Below are 16743 nucleotides of genomic sequence, written 5' to 3' on the forward strand. Positions count from 1 at the left end.
AAATCTTCTCAAAACACGGCCAAAATCCACAAAAATCCCACCAAATCTCCACAAATTCCCACAGAATACATGAAAAATCCCTGATAATTCGTCAGTTCTCTACAGAATCTCACCAAATTCCAGAAAAGTCCCTCAAAGTTCCACAAACATCCCACAAAATCTCCTCAATATCCAACAAAATCCCAGAAAAATCACACAAAATTCCCTAAATCTTCTCAAAACACGACCAAATTCTAGAAAAATATCCCACCGAATCTCCACAAAATCCCACAGAATACATGAAAAATCCCTCAAGATCCCTAAATCGCCTCAATATCCCACAAAATCACACAAAAATCACACAAAACCTCCACAAGTTTCCACAAAATCTAAGAAAAATTCCTCAAAATACTTCAAGTCTCCTCCGAATCCCACACAATTCCAGAAAAACCCCACAAAATTCCTGAGAAGTCCCACAAAACTCCCTAAATCATTTCAAAACCCTACCAATTCACAGGAATGTCCCACAAAATCTCTACCAATTCCCAGAACATCCCACAAAAATCTCACAAAAATCCCTAAATCTTCTGAAAACTCGACCAAATTCCAGAAACGCCCCATAAAATCAGCACAGTTTCCCACAAAATTCAAGAAAAAACACCACAAAATTCCCTAAATCTTTTCAAAATACCACAAAATTCTTGAAAAGCCCCACCAAATTCATGAAACATCCCACAAAATGTCCTCAATACCCAACAAAATCCCAGAAAAATCACACAAAATTCTCTAAATCTTCTCAAAACACCGCCAAAATCCACAAAAATCCCACCAAATCTCCACAAATTCCCACAGAATACATGAAAAATCCCTGATAATTCGTCAGTTCTCTACAGAATCTCACCAAATTCCAGAAAACTCCCTCAAAGTTCCACAAAACACCCACAAAATCTCCCCAGTATCCAACAAAATTCCAGGAAAAATCCCACAAAATTCCCTAAATCTTCTCAAAACACGACCAAATTCTAGAAAAATATCCCACCAAATCTCCACAAATTCCCACAAAATACATGAAAAATCCCTCAAGATCCCTAAATCGCCTCAATATCCCACAAAATCCCACAAAAATCCCACAAAACCTCCACAAGTTTCCAGAAAATCTAAGAAAAATTCCTCAAAATTCTTCAAGTCTCCTCAAAACCACACAAAGTTCGTGAAAAGGCCCACCAAATTCCAGAAAAATCCCACAGAATCTCCACAAATTCCCACAAAAATCTAAATCAAATTCCTCAAAATTCTTCAAGTCTCCTCAGAACCCCACACAATTCCAGAAAAAACCCCACCAAATTCCAGAGAAGTCCCACAAAACTCCCTAAATCATTTCAAAACCCTACCAATTCACAGGAATGTCCCACAAAATCTCCACCAATTCCCAGAACATCCCACAGAAATCCCACAAAAATCCCTAAATCTTCTGAAAACTCGACCAAATTCCAGAAACGCCCCATAAAATCAGCACAGTTTCCCACAAAATTCAAGAAAAAACACCACAAAATTCCCAAAATCTTTTCAAAATACCACAAAATTCTTGAAAAGCCCCACCAAATTCCAGAAACATCCCACAAAATGTCCTCAATATCCAACAAAATCCCAGAAAAATCACACAAAATTCCCTAAATCTTCTCAAAACATAACCAAAATTCCAGAAAAAACCCACCAAATCTCCACAAATTCCCACAGAATACGTGAAAAATCCCTGATAATTCGTCAGTTCTCTACAGAATCTCACCAAATTCCAGAAAAGTCCCTCAAAGTTCCACAAACATCCCACAAAATCTCCTCAATATCCAACAAAATTCAAGAAAAATCCCACAAAATTCTCTAAATCTTCTCAAAACAAGGCCAAAATGCACAAAAATCCCACCAAATCTCCACAAATTCCCACAGAATACATGAAAAATCCCTGATAATTCGTCAGTTCTCTACAGAATCTCACCAAATTCCAGAAAAGTCCCTCAAAGTTCCACAAACATCCCACAAAAATCTCACAAAAATCCCTAACACTTCTGAAAACTCGACCAAATTCCAGAAACGCCCCATAAAATCAGCACAGTTTCCCACAAAATTCAAGAAAAAACACCACAAAATTCCCTAAATCTTTTCAAAATACCACAAAATTCTTGGAAAGTCCCTCAAAGTTCCACAAACATCCCACAAAATCTCCTCAATATCCAACAAAATTCAAGAAAAATCCCACAAAATTCCCTAAATCTTCTCAAAACACGGCCAAAATCCTCAAAAATCCCACCGAATCTCCACAAATTCCCACAGAATACATGAAAAATCCCTGATAATTCGTCAGTTCTCTACAAAATCTCACCAAATTCCAGAAAAGTCCCTCAAAGTTCCACAAACATCCCACAAAATCTCCCCAGTATCCAACAAAATTCCAGGAAAAATCCCACAAAATTCTCTAAATCTTCTCAAAACACGGCCAAAATCCTCAAAAATCCCACCGAATCTCCACAAATTCCCACAGAATACATGAAAAATCCCTGATAATTCGTCAGTTCTCTACAGAATCTCACCAAATTCCAGAAAAGTCCCTCAAAGTTCCACAAACATCCCACAAAATCTCCTCAATATCCAACAAAATTCAAGAAAAATCCCACAAAATTCTCTAAATCTTCTCAAAACACCGCCAAAATCCACAAAAATCCCACCGAATCTCCACAAATTCCCACAGAATACATGAAAAATCCCTGATAATTCTTCAGTTCTCTACAGAATCTCACCAAATTCCAGAAAAGTCCCTCAAAGTTCCACAAACATCCCACAAAATCTCCCCAGTATCCAACAAAATTCCAGGAAAAATCCCACAAAATTCCCTAAATCTTCTCAAAACACGACCAAATTCTAGAAAAATATCCCACCAAATCTCCACAAATTCCCACAGAATACATGAAAATACCCCTGATAATTCGTCAGTTCTCTACAGAATCTCACCAAATACCAGAAAAGTCCCCAGAAGTTCCACAAGCATCCCACAAAATCTCCCTAATATCCAACAAAATTCCAGGAAAAATCTCACACAATTCCCTAAATCTTCTGAAAACTTGACCAAATTCCAGAAGCGCCCCATAAAATCAGCACAGTTTCCCACAAAATTCAGGAAAAAACCACACAAAATTCTCTAAATCTTCTCAAAACTCTACCAAATTCTAGAAAAATATCCCACCAAATCTCCACAAATTCCCACAGAATACATGAAAAATCCCTGATAATTCGTCAGTTCTCTACAGAATCTCACCAAATTCCAGAAAAGTCCCTCAAAGTTCCACAAACATCCCACAAAAATCTCACAAAAATCCCTAACACTTCTGAAAACTCGACCAAATTCCAGAAACGCCCCATAAAATCAGCACAGTTTCCCACAAAATTCAAGAAAAAACACCACAAAATTCCCAAAATCTTTTCAAAATACCACAAAATTCTTGAAAAGCCCCACCAAATTCCAGAAACATCCCACAAAATGTCCTCAATACCCAACAAAATCCCAGAAAAATCACACAAAATTCCCTAAATTTTCTCAAAACACAACCAAAATTCCAGAAAAATCCCACCGAATCTCCACAAATTCCCACAGAATACATGAAAAATCCCTGATAATTCGTCAGTTCTCTACAGAATCTCACCAAATTCCAGAAAAGTCCCTCAAAGTTCCACAAAACAACCAAAAAATCTCCCCAGTATCCAACAAAATTCCAGAAAAAATCCCACAAAATTCCCTAAATCTTCTCAAAACACGACCAAATTCTAGAAAAATATCCCACCAAATCTCCACAAATTCCCACAGAATACATGAAAAATCCCTGATAATTCGTCAGTTCTCTACAGAATCTCACCAAATTCCAGAAAAGTCCCTCAAAGTTCCACAAACATCCCACAAAAATCTCACAAAAATCCCTAACACTTCTGAAAACTCGACCAAATTCCAGAAACGCCCCATAAAATCAGCACAGTTTCCCACAAAATTCAAGAAAAAACACCACAAAATTCCCTAAATCTTTTCAAAATACCACAAAATTCTTGGAAAGTCCCTCAAAGTTCCACAAACATCCCACAAAATCTCCTCAATATCCAACAAAATTCAAGAAAAATCCCACAAAATTCCCTAAATCTTCTCAAAACACGGCCAAAATCCTCAAAAATCCCACCGAATCTCCACAAATTCCCACAGAATACATGAAAAATCCCTGATAATTCGTCAGTTCTCTACAAAATCTCACCAAATTCCAGAAAAGTCCCTCAAAGTTCCACAAACATCCCACAAAATCTCCCCAGTATCCAACAAAATTCCAGGAAAAATCCCACAAAATTCTCTAAATCTTCTCAAAACACGGCCAAAATCCTCAAAAATCCCACCGAATCTCCACAAATTCCCACAGAATACATGAAAAATCCCTGATAATTCGTCAGTTCTCTACAGAATCTCACCAAATTCCAGAAAAGTCCCTCAAAGTTCCACAAACATCCCACAAAATGTCCTCAATATCCAACAAAATCCCAGAAAAATCACACAAAATTCCCTAAATCTTCTCAAAACACGGCCAAAATCCTCAAAAATCCCACCGAATCCCCACAAATTCCCACAGAATGCATGAAAAATCCCTGATAATTCGTCAGTTCTCTACAGAATCTCACCAAATTCCAGAAAAGTCCCTCAAAGTTCCACAAAACACCCACAAAATCTCCCCAGTATCCAACAAAATTCCAGGAAAAATCCCACAAAATTCCCTAAATCTTCTCAAAACACGACCAAATTCTAGAAAAATATCCCACCAAATCTCCACAAATTCCCACAAAATACATGAGAAATCCCTCAAGGTCCCTAAATCGCCTCAATATCCCACAAAATCACACAAAAATCACCCAAAACCTCCACAAGTTTCCACAAAATCTAAGAAAAATTCCTCAAAATTCTTCAAGTCTCCTCAGAATCCCACACAATTCCAGAAAAAACACAAAAAATCCAGAGAAGTCTCACAAAACTCCCTCAATCATTTCAAAACCCTACCAATTCACAGGAATGTCCCACAAAATCTCTACCAATTCCCAGAACATCCCACAAAAATCTCACAAAAATCCCTAAATCTTCTGAAAACTCGACCAAATTCCAGAAACGCCCCATAAAATCAGCACAGTTTCCCACAAAATTCAAGAAAAAACACCACAAAATTCCCTAAATCTTTTCAAAATACCACAAAATTCTTGAAAAGCCCCACCAAATTCCAGAAACATCCCACAAAATGTCCTCAATACCCAACAAAATCCCAGAAAAATCAACAAAAATTCCCTAAATCTCCTCAAAGCATAACCAAAATTCCAGAAAAATCCCACCAAATCTCCACAAATTCCCAGAGAATACATGAAAAATCCCTGATAATTCGTCAGTTCTCTACAGAATCTCACCAAATTCCAGAAAAGTCCCTCAAAGTTCCACAAGCATCCCACAAAATCTCCCTAATATCAAACAAAATTCCAGGAAAAATCTCACACAATTCCCTAAATCTTCTGAAAACTTGACCAAATTCCAGAAACGCCCCATAAAATCAGCACAGTTTCCCACAAAATTCAAGAAAAAACACCACAAAATTCCCTAAACCTTTTCAAAATACCACAAAATTCTAGAAAATTATCCCACCAAATCTCCACAAATTCCCACAAAATACATGAGAAATCCCTCAAGATCCCTAAATCGCCTCAATATCCCACAAAATCACACAAAAATCACACAAAACCTCCACAAGTTTCCACAAAATCTAAGAAAAATTCCTCAAAATTCTTCAAGTCTCCTCAAAACCACACAATTCCAGAAAAACCCCACAAAATTCCAGAGAAGTCCCACAAAACTCCCTAAATCATTTCAAAACCCTACCAATTCACAGGAATGTCCCACAAAATCTCCACCAATTCCCAGAACATCCCACAGAAATCCCACAAAAATCCCTAAATCTTCTGAAAACTCGACCAAATTCCAGAAACGCCCCATAAAATCAGCACAGTTTCCCACAAAATTCAAGAAAAAACACCACAAAATTCCCTAAATCTTCTCAAAACACGACCAAATTCTAGAAAAATATCCCACCAGATCTCCAGAAATTCCCACAAAATATATGAGAAATCCATCAAGATCCCGAAATCGCCTCAATATCCCACAAAATCACACAAAAATCACCCAAAACCTCCACAAGTTTCCACAAAATCTAAGAAAAATTCCTCAAAATTCTTCAAGTCTCCTCAGAATCCCACACAATTCCAGAAAAAACACACAAAATTCCAGAGAAGTCCCACAAAACTCCCTCAATCATTTCAAAACCCTACCAATTCACAGGAATGTCCCACAAAATCTCTACCAATTCCCAGAACATCCCACAAAAATCTCACAAAAATCCCTAAATCTTCTGAAAACTCGACCAAATTCCAGAAACGCCCCATAAAATCAGCACAGTTTCCCACAAAATTCAAGAAAAAACACCACAAAATTCCCTAAATCTTTTCAAAATACCACAAAATTCTTGAAAAGCCCCAACAAATTCCAGAAACATCCCACAAAATGTCCTCAACACCCAACCAAATCCCAGAAAAGTCCCACAAAATTCCCTAAATCTTCTCAAAACTCTACCAAATTCCAGAAAAATCCCACCGAATCTCCACAAATTCCCACAGAATACATGAAAAATCCCTGAAAATTCGTCAGTTCTCTACAGAATCTCACCAAATTCCTAAAAAGTCCCTCAAAGTTCCACAAACATCCCACAAAATCTCCTCAATATCCAACAAAATTCAAGAAAAATCCCACAATATTCTCTAAATCTTCTCAAAACACCGCCAAAATCCTCAAAAATCCCACCGAATCTCCACAAATTCCCAGAGAATACATGAAAAATCCCTGATAATTCGTCAGTTCTCTACAGAATCTCACCAAATTCCAGAAAAGTCCCTCAAAGTTCCACAAACATCCCACAAAATCTCCTCAATATCCAACAAAATTCAAGAAAAATCCCACAGAATTCTCTAAATCTTCTCAAAACACGACCAAATTCTAGAAAAATATCCCACCAAATCTCCACAAATTCCCACAGAATACATGAAAAATCCCTGATAATTCGTCAGTTCTCTACAGAATCTCACCAAATTCCAGAAAAGTCCCTCAAAGTTCCACAAACATCCCACAAAATCTCCCCAGTATCCAACAAAATTCCAGGAAAAATCCCACAAAATTCCCTAAATCTTCTCAAAACACGACCAAATTCTAGAAAAATATCCCACCAAATCTCCACAAATTCCCACAGAATACATGAAAATACCCCTGATAATTCGTCAGTTCTATACAGAATCTCAACAAATACCAGAAAAGTCCCCCAAAGTTCCACAAGCATCCCACAAAATCTCCCTAATATCCAAGAAAATTCCAGGAAAAATCTAACACAATTCCCTAAATCTTCTGAAAACTTGACCAAATTCCAGAAGCGCCCCATAAAATCAGCACAGTTTCCCACAAAATTCAAGAAAAAAACACACAAAATTCCCTAAATCTTCTCAAAACTCTACCAAATTCCAGAAAAATCCCACCAAATCTCCACAAATTCCCACAGAATACATGAAAAATCCCTGATAATTCGTCAGTTCTCTACAGAATCTCACCAAATTCCAGAAAAGTCCCTCAAAGTTCCACAAACATCCCACAAAAATCTCACAAAAATCCCTAACACTTCTGAAAACTCGACCAAATTCCAAAAACGCCCCATAAAATCAGCACAGTTTCCCACAAAATTCAAGAAAAAACACCACAAAATTCCCTAAATCTTTTCAAAATACCACAAAATTCTTGAAAAGCCCCACCAAATTCCAGAAACATCCCACAAAATTTCCTCAATACCCAACAAAATCCCAGAAAAATCACACAAAATTCCCTAAATTTTCTCAAAACACAACCAAAATTCCAGAAAAATCCCACCGAATCTCCACAAATTCCCACAGAATACATGAAAAATCCCTGATAATTCGTCAGTTCTCTACAGAATCTCACCAAATTCCAGAAAAGTCCCTCAAAGTTCCACAAACATCCCACAAAATCTCCCCAGTATCCAACAAAATTCCAGAAAAAATCCCACAAAATTCCCTAAATCTTCTCAAAACACGACCAAATTCTAGAAAAATATCCCACCAAATCTCCACAAATTCCCACAAAATTCATGAGAAATCCCTCAAGATCCCTAAATCGCCTCAATATCCCACAAAATCACACAAAAATCACCCAAAACCTCCACAAGTTTCCACAAAATCTAAGAAAAATTCCTCAAAATTCTTCAAGTCTCCTCAGATCCCACACAATTCCAGAAAAACCCCACAAAATTCCAGAGAAGTCCCACAAAACTCCCTCAATCATTTCAAAACCCTACCAATTCACAGGAATGTCCCACAAAATCTCTACCAATTCCCAGAACATCCCACAAAAATCTCACAAAAATCCCTAAATCTTCTGAAAACTCGACCAAATTCCAGAAACGCCCCATAAAATCTGCACAGTTTCCCACAAAATTCAAGAAAAAACACCACAAAATTCCCAAAATCTTTTCAAAATACCACAAAATTCTTGAAAAGCCCCACCAAATTCCAGAAACATCCCACAAAATGTCCTCAATATCCAACAAAATCCCAGAAAAATCAACCAAAATTCCCTAAATCTTCTCAAAACATAACCAAAATTCCAGAAAAATCCCACCAAATCTCCACAAATTCCCAGAGAATACATGAAAAATCCCTGATAATTCGTCAGTTCTCTACAGAATCTCACCAAATTCCAGAAAAGTCCCTCAAAGTTCCACAAGCATCCCACAAAATCTCCCTAATATCCAACAAAATTCCAGGAAAAATCTCATACAATTCCCTAAATCTTCTGAAAACTTGACCAAATTCCAGAAACGCCCCATAAAATCAGCACAGTTTCCCACAAAATTCAAGAAAAAACACCACAAAATTCCCTAAACCTTTTCAAAATACCACAAAATTCCAGAAAATTATCCCACCAAATCTCCACAAATTCCCACAAAATACATGAGAAATCCCTCAAGATCCCGAAATCGCCTCAATATCCCACAAAATCACACAAAAATCACACAAAACCTCCACAAGTTTCCACAAAATCTAAGAAAAATTCCTCAAAATTCTTCAAGTCTCCTCAAAACCACACAAAGTTCGTGAAAAGGCCCACCAAATTCCAAAAAAATCCCACAGAATCTCCACAAATTCCCACAAAAATCTAAATCAAATTCCTCAAAATTCTTCAAGTCTCCTCAGAATCCCACACAATTCTAGAAAAACCCCACCAAATTCCAGAGAAGTCCCACAAAACTCCCTAAATCATTTCAAAACCCTACCAATTCACAGGAATGTCCCACAAAATCTCTACCAATTCCCAGAACATCCCACAAAAATCTCACAAAAATCCCTAAATCTTCTGAAAACTCGACCAAATTCCAGAAACGCCCCATAAAATCAGCACAGTTTCCCACAAAATTCAAGAAAAAACACCACAAAATTCCCTAAATCTTTTCAAAATACCACAAAATTCTTGAAAAGCCCCACCAAATTCCAGAAACATCCCACAAAATGTCCTCAACACCCAACAAAATCCCAGAAAAATCACACAAAATTCCCTAAATTTTCTCAAAACACAACCAAAATTCCAGAAAAATCCCACCGAATCTCCACAAATTCCCACAGAATACGGGAAAAATCCCTGATAATTCGTCAGTTCTCTACAGAATCTCACCAAATTCCAGAAAAGTCCCTCAAAGTTCCACAAACATCCCACAAAAATCTCACAAAAATCCCTAACACTTCTGAAAACTCGACCAAATTCCAGAAACGCCCCATAAAATCAGCACAGTTTCCCACAAAATTCAAGAAAAAACACCACAAAATTCCCTAAATCTTTTCAAAATACCACAAAATTCTTGGAAAGTCCCTCAAAGTTCCACAAACATCCCACAAAATCTCCTCAATATCCAACAAAATTCAAGAAAAATCCCACAAAATTCCCTAAATCTTCTCAAAACACGGCCAAAATCCTCAAAAATCCCACCGAATCTCCACAAATTCCCACAGAATACATGAAAAATCCCTGATAATTCGTCAGTTCTCTACAAAATCTCACCAAATTCCAGAAAAGTCCCTCAAAGTTCCACAAACATCCCACAAAATCTCCCCAGTATCCAACAAAATTCCAGGAAAAATCCCACAAAATTCTCTAAATCTTCTCAAAACACGGCCAAAATCCTCAAAAATCCCACCGAATCTCCACAAATTCCCACAGAATACATGAAAAATCCCTGATAATTCGTCAGTTCTCTACAGAATCTCACCAAATTCCAGAAAAGTCCCTCAAAGTTCCACAAACATCCCACAAAATGTCCTCAATATCCAACAAAATCCCAGAAAAATCACACAAAATTCCCTAAATCTTCTCAAAACACGGCCAAAATCCTCAAAAATCCCACCGAATCCCCACAAATTCCCACAGAATGCATGAAAAATCCCTGATAATTCGTCAGTTCTCTACAGAATCTCACCAAATTCCAGAAAAGTCCCTCAAAGTTCCACAAAACACCCACAAAATCTCCCCAGTATCCAACAAAATTCCAGGAAAAATCCCACAAAATTCCCTAAATCTTCTCAAAACACGACCAAATTCTAGAAAAATATCCCACCAAATCTCCACAAATTCCCACAAAATACATGAGAAATCCCTCAAGGTCCCTAAATCGCCTCAATATCCCACAAAATCACACAAAAATCACCCAAAACCTCCACAAGTTTCCACAAAATCTAAGAAAAATTCCTCAAAATTCTTCAAGTCTCCTCAGAATCCCACACAATTCCAGAAAAAACACAAAAAATCCAGAGAAGTCTCACAAAACTCCCTCAATCATTTCAAAACCCTACCAATTCACAGGAATGTCCCACAAAATCTCTACCAATTCCCAGAACATCCCACAAAAATCTCACAAAAATCCCTAAATCTTCTGAAAACTCGACCAAATTCCAGAAACGCCCCATAAAATCAGCACAGTTTCCCACAAAATTCAAGAAAAAACACCACAAAATTCCCTAAATCTTTTCAAAATACCACAAAATTCTTGAAAAGCCCCACCAAATTCCAGAAACATCCCACAAAATGTCCTCAATACCCAACAAAATCCCAGAAAAATCAACAAAAATTCCCTAAATCTCCTCAAAGCATAACCAAAATTCCAGAAAAATCCCACCAAATCTCCACAAATTCCCAGAGAATACATGAAAAATCCCTGATAATTCGTCAGTTCTCTACAGAATCTCACCAAATTCCAGAAAAGTCCCTCAAAGTTCCACAAGCATCCCACAAAATCTCCCTAATATCAAACAAAATTCCAGGAAAAATCTCACACAATTCCCTAAATCTTCTGAAAACTTGACCAAATTCCAGAAACGCCCCATAAAATCAGCACAGTTTCCCACAAAATTCAAGAAAAAACACCAAAAAATTCCCTAAACCTTTTCAAAATACCACAAAATTCTAGAAAATTATCCCACCAAATCTCCACAAATTCCCACAAAATACATGAGAAATCCCTCAAGATCCCTAAATCGCCTCAATATCCCACAAAATCACACAAAAATCACACAAAACCTCCACAAGTTTCCACAAAATCTAAGAAAAATTCCTCAAAATTCTTCAAGTCTCCTCAAAACCACACAATTCCAGAAAAACCCCACAAAATTCCAGAGAAGTCCCACAAAACTCCCTAAATCATTTCAAAACCCTACCAATTCACAGGAATGTCCCACAAAATCTCCACCAATTCCCAGAACATCCCACAGAAATCCCACAAAAATCCCTAAATCTTCTGAAAACTCGACCAAATTCCAGAAACGCCCCATAAAATCAGCACAGTTTCCCACAAAATTCAAGAAAAAACACCACAAAATTCCCTAAATCTTCTCAAAACACGACCAAATTCTAGAAAAATATCCCACCAAATCTCCAGAAATTCCCACAAAATATATGAGAAATCCATCAAGATCCCGAAATCGCCTCAATATCCCACAAAATCACACAAAAATCACCCAAAACCTCCACAAGTTTCCACAAAATCTAAGAAAAATTCCTCAAAATTCTTCAAGTCTCCTCAGAATCCCACACAATTCCAGAAAAAACACACAAAATTCCAGAGAAGTCCCACAAAACTCCCTCAATCATTTCAAAACCCTACCAATTCACAGGAATGTCCCACAAAATCTCTACCAATTCCCAGAACATCCCACAAAAATCTCACAAAAATCCCTAAATCTTCTGAAAACTCGACCAAATTCCAGAAACGCCCCATAAAATCAGCACAGTTTCCCACAAAATTCAAGAAAAAACACCACAAAATTCCCTAAATCTTTTCAAAATACCACAAAATTCTTGAAAAGCCCCAACAAATTCCAGAAACATCCCACAAAATGTCCTCAACACCCAACCAAATCCCAGAAAAGTCCCACAAAATTCCCTAAATCTTCTCAAAACTCTACCAAATTCCAGAAAAATCCCACCGAATCTCCACAAATTCCCACAGAATACATGAAAAATCCCTGAAAATTCGTCAGTTCTCTACAGAATCTCACCAAATTCCTAAAAAGTCCCTCAAAGTTCCACAAACATCCCACAAAATCTCCTCAATATCCAACAAAATTCAAGAAAAATCCCACAATATTCTCTAAATCTTCTCAAAACACCGCCAAAATCCTCAAAAATCCCACCGAATCTCCACAAATTCCCAGAGAATACATGAAAAATCCCTGATAATTCGTCAGTTCTCTACAGAATCTCACCAAATTCCAGAAAAGTCCCTCAAAGTTCCACAAACATCCCACAAAATCTCCTCAATATCCAACAAAATTCAAGAAAAATCCCACAGAATTCTCTAAATCTTCTCAAAACACGACCAAATTCTAGAAAAATATCCCACCAAATCTCCACAAATTCCCACAGAATACATGAAAAATCCCTGATAATTCGTCAGTTCTCTACAGAATCTCACCAAATTCCAGAAAAGTCCCTCAAAGTTCCACAAACATCCCACAAAATCTCCCCAGTATCCAACAAAATTCCAGGAAAAATCCCACAAAATTCCCTAAATCTTCTCAAAACACGACCAAATTCTAGAAAAATATCCCACCAAATCTCCACAAATTCCCACAGAATACATGAAAATACCCCTGATAATTCGTCAGTTCTATACAGAATCTCAACAAATACCAGAAAAGTCCCCCAAAGTTCCACAAGCATCCCACAAAATCTCCCTAATATCCAAGAAAATTCCAGGAAAAATCTAACACAATTCCCTAAATCTTCTGAAAACTTGACCAAATTCCAGAAGCGCCCCATAAAATCAGCACAGTTTCCCACAAAATTCAAGAAAAAAACACACAAAATTCCCTAAATCTTCTCAAAACTCTACCAAATTCCAGAAAAATCCCACCAAATCTCCACAAATTCCCACAGAATACATGAAAAATCCCTGATAATTCGTCAGTTCTCTACAGAATCTCACCAAATTCCAGAAAAGTCCCTCAAAGTTCCACAAACATCCCACAAAAATCTCACAAAAATCCCTAACACTTCTGAAAACTCGACCAAATTCCAAAAACGCCCCATAAAATCAGCACAGTTTCCCACAAAATTCAAGAAAAAACACCACAAAATTCCCTAAATCTTTTCAAAATACCACAAAATTCTTGAAAAGCCCCACCAAATTCCAGAAACATCCCACAAAATTTCCTCAATACCCAACAAAATCCCAGAAAAATCACACAAAATTCCCTAAATTTTCTCAAAACACAACCAAAATTCCAGAAAAATCCCACCGAATCTCCACAAATTCCCACAGAATACATGAAAAATCCCTGATAATTCGTCAGTTCTCTACAGAATCTCACCAAATTCCAGAAAAGTCCCTCAAAGTTCCACAAACATCCCACAAAATCTCCCCAGTATCCAACAAAATTCCAGAAAAAATCCCACAAAATTCCCTAAATCTTCTCAAAACACGACCAAATTCTAGAAAAATATCCCACCAAATCTCCACAAATTCCCACAAAATTCATGAGAAATCCCTCAAGATCCCTAAATCGCCTCAATATCCCACAAAATCACACAAAAATCACCCAAAACCTCCACAAGTTTCCACAAAATCTAAGAAAAATTCCTCAAAATTCTTCAAGTCTCCTCAGATCCCACACAATTCCAGAAAAACCCCACAAAATTCCAGAGAAGTCCCACAAAACTCCCTCAATCATTTCAAAACCCTACCAATTCACAGGAATGTCCCACAAAATCTCTACCAATTCCCAGAACATCCCACAAAAATCTCACAAAAATCCCTAAATCTTCTGAAAACTCGACCAAATTCCAGAAACGCCCCATAAAATCTGCACAGTTTCCCACAAAATTCAAGAAAAAACACCACAAAATTCCCAAAATCTTTTCAAAATACCACAAAATTCTTGAAAAGCCCCACCAAATTCCAGAAACATCCCACAAAATGTCCTCAATATCCAACAAAATCCCAGAAAAATCAACCAAAATTCCCTAAATCTTCTCAAAACATAACCAAAATTCCAGAAAAATCCCACCAAATCTCCACAAATTCCCAGAGAATACATGAAAAATCCCTGATAATTCGTCAGTTCTCTACAGAATCTCACCAAATTCCAGAAAAGTCCCTCAAAGTTCCACAAGCATCCCACAAAATCTCCCTAATATCCAACAAAATTCCAGGAAAAATCTCATACAATTCCCTAAATCTTCTGAAAACTTGACCAAATTCCAGAAACGCCCCATAAAATCAGCACAGTTTCCCACAAAATTCAAGAAAAAACACCACAAAATTCCCTAAACCTTTTCAAAATACCACAAAATTCCAGAAAATTATCCCACCAAATCTCCACAAATTCCCACAAAATACATGAGAAATCCCTCAAGATCCCGAAATCGCCTCAATATCCCACAAAATCACACAAAAATCACACAAAACCTCCACAAGTTTCCACAAAATCTAAGAAAAATTCCTCAAAATTCTTCAAGTCTCCTCAAAACCACACAAAGTTCGTGAAAAGGCCCACCAAATTCCAAAAAAATCCCACAGAATCTCCACAAATTCCCACAAAAATCTAAATCAAATTCCTCAAAATTCTTCAAGTCTCCTCAGAATCCCACACAATTCTAGAAAAACCCCACCAAATTCCAGAGAAGTCCCACAAAACTCCCTAAATCATTTCAAAACCCTACCAATTCACAGGAATGTCCCACAAAATCTCTACCAATTCCCAGAACATCCCACAAAAATCTCACAAAAATCCCTAAATCTTCTGAAAACTCGACCAAATTCCAGAAACGCCCCATAAAATCAGCACAGTTTCCCACAAAATTCAAGAAAAAACACCACAAAATTCCCTAAATCTTTTCAAAATACCACAAAATTCTTGAAAAGCCCCACCAAATTCCAGAAACATCCCACAAAATGTCCTCAACACCCAACAAAATCCCAGAAAAATCACACAAAATTCCCTAAATTTTCTCAAAACACAACCAAAATTCCAGAAAAATCCCACCGAATCTCCACAAATTCCCACAGAATACGGGAAAAATCCCTGATAATTCGTCAGTTCTCTACAGAATCTCACCAAATTCCAGAAAAGTCCCTCAAAGTTCCACAAACATCCCACAAAATCTCCTCAATATCCAACAAAATTCAAGAAAAATCCCACAAAATTCTCTAAATCTTCTCAAAACACCGCCAAAATCCACAAAAATCCCACCGAATCTTCACAAATTCCCACAGAATACATGAAAAATCCCTGATAATTCGTCAGTTCTCAACAGAATCTCACCAAATTCCAGAAAAGTCCCTCAAAGTTCCACAAACATCCCACAAAATCTCCCCAGTATCCAACAAAATTCCAGGAAAAATCCCACAAAATTCCCTAAATCTTCTCAAAACACGACCAAATTCTAGAAAAATATCCCACCAAATCTCCACAAATTCCCACAGAATACATGAAAATACCCCTGATAATTCGTCAGTTCTCTACAGAATCTCACCAAATACCAGAAAAGTCCCCAGAAGTTCCACAAGCATCCCACAAAATCTCCCTAATATCCAACAAAATTCCAGGAAAAATCTAACACAATTCCCTAAATCTTCTGAAAACTTGACCAAATTCCAGAAGCGCCCCATAAAATCAGCACAGTTTCCCACAAAATTCAGGAAAAAACCACACAAAATTCCCTAAATCTTCTCAAAACTCTACCAAATTCCAGAAAAATCCCACCAAATCTCCACAAATTCCCACAGAATACATGAAAAATCCCTGATAATTCGTCAGTTCTCTACAGAATCTCACCAAATTCCAGAAAAGTCTCTCAAAGTTCCACAAACATCCCACAAAAATCTCACAAAAATCCCTAACACTTCTGAAAACTCGACCAAATTCCAGAAACGCCCCATAAAATCAGCACAGTTTCCCACAAAATTCAAGAAAAAACACCACAAAATTCCCAAAATCTTTTCAAAATACCACAAAATTCTTGAAAAGCCCCACCAAATTCCAGAAAAATCCCACAAAATGTCCTCAATACCCAACAAAATCCCAGAAAAATCACACAAAATTCCCTAAATT

The 16743-nt window shown here is 37.1% G+C and overlaps 1 long non-coding RNA gene across 1 annotated transcript in view; it reads left to right on the plus strand.

Moving 5' to 3' along the window:
• LOC147653749 (uncharacterized) overlaps nucleotides 1-16743 on the plus strand; it is a 114434-nt gene that overhangs the window by 80168 nt on the left and 17523 nt on the right. The window lies entirely within an intron of this gene.

Source organism: Cyanistes caeruleus, chromosome 4 (assembly GCF_971803275.1).
Source record: "Cyanistes caeruleus chromosome 4, bCyaCae1.hap1.1, whole genome shotgun sequence".
Classification (NCBI taxonomy): domain Eukaryota; kingdom Metazoa; phylum Chordata; class Aves; order Passeriformes; family Paridae; genus Cyanistes; species Cyanistes caeruleus.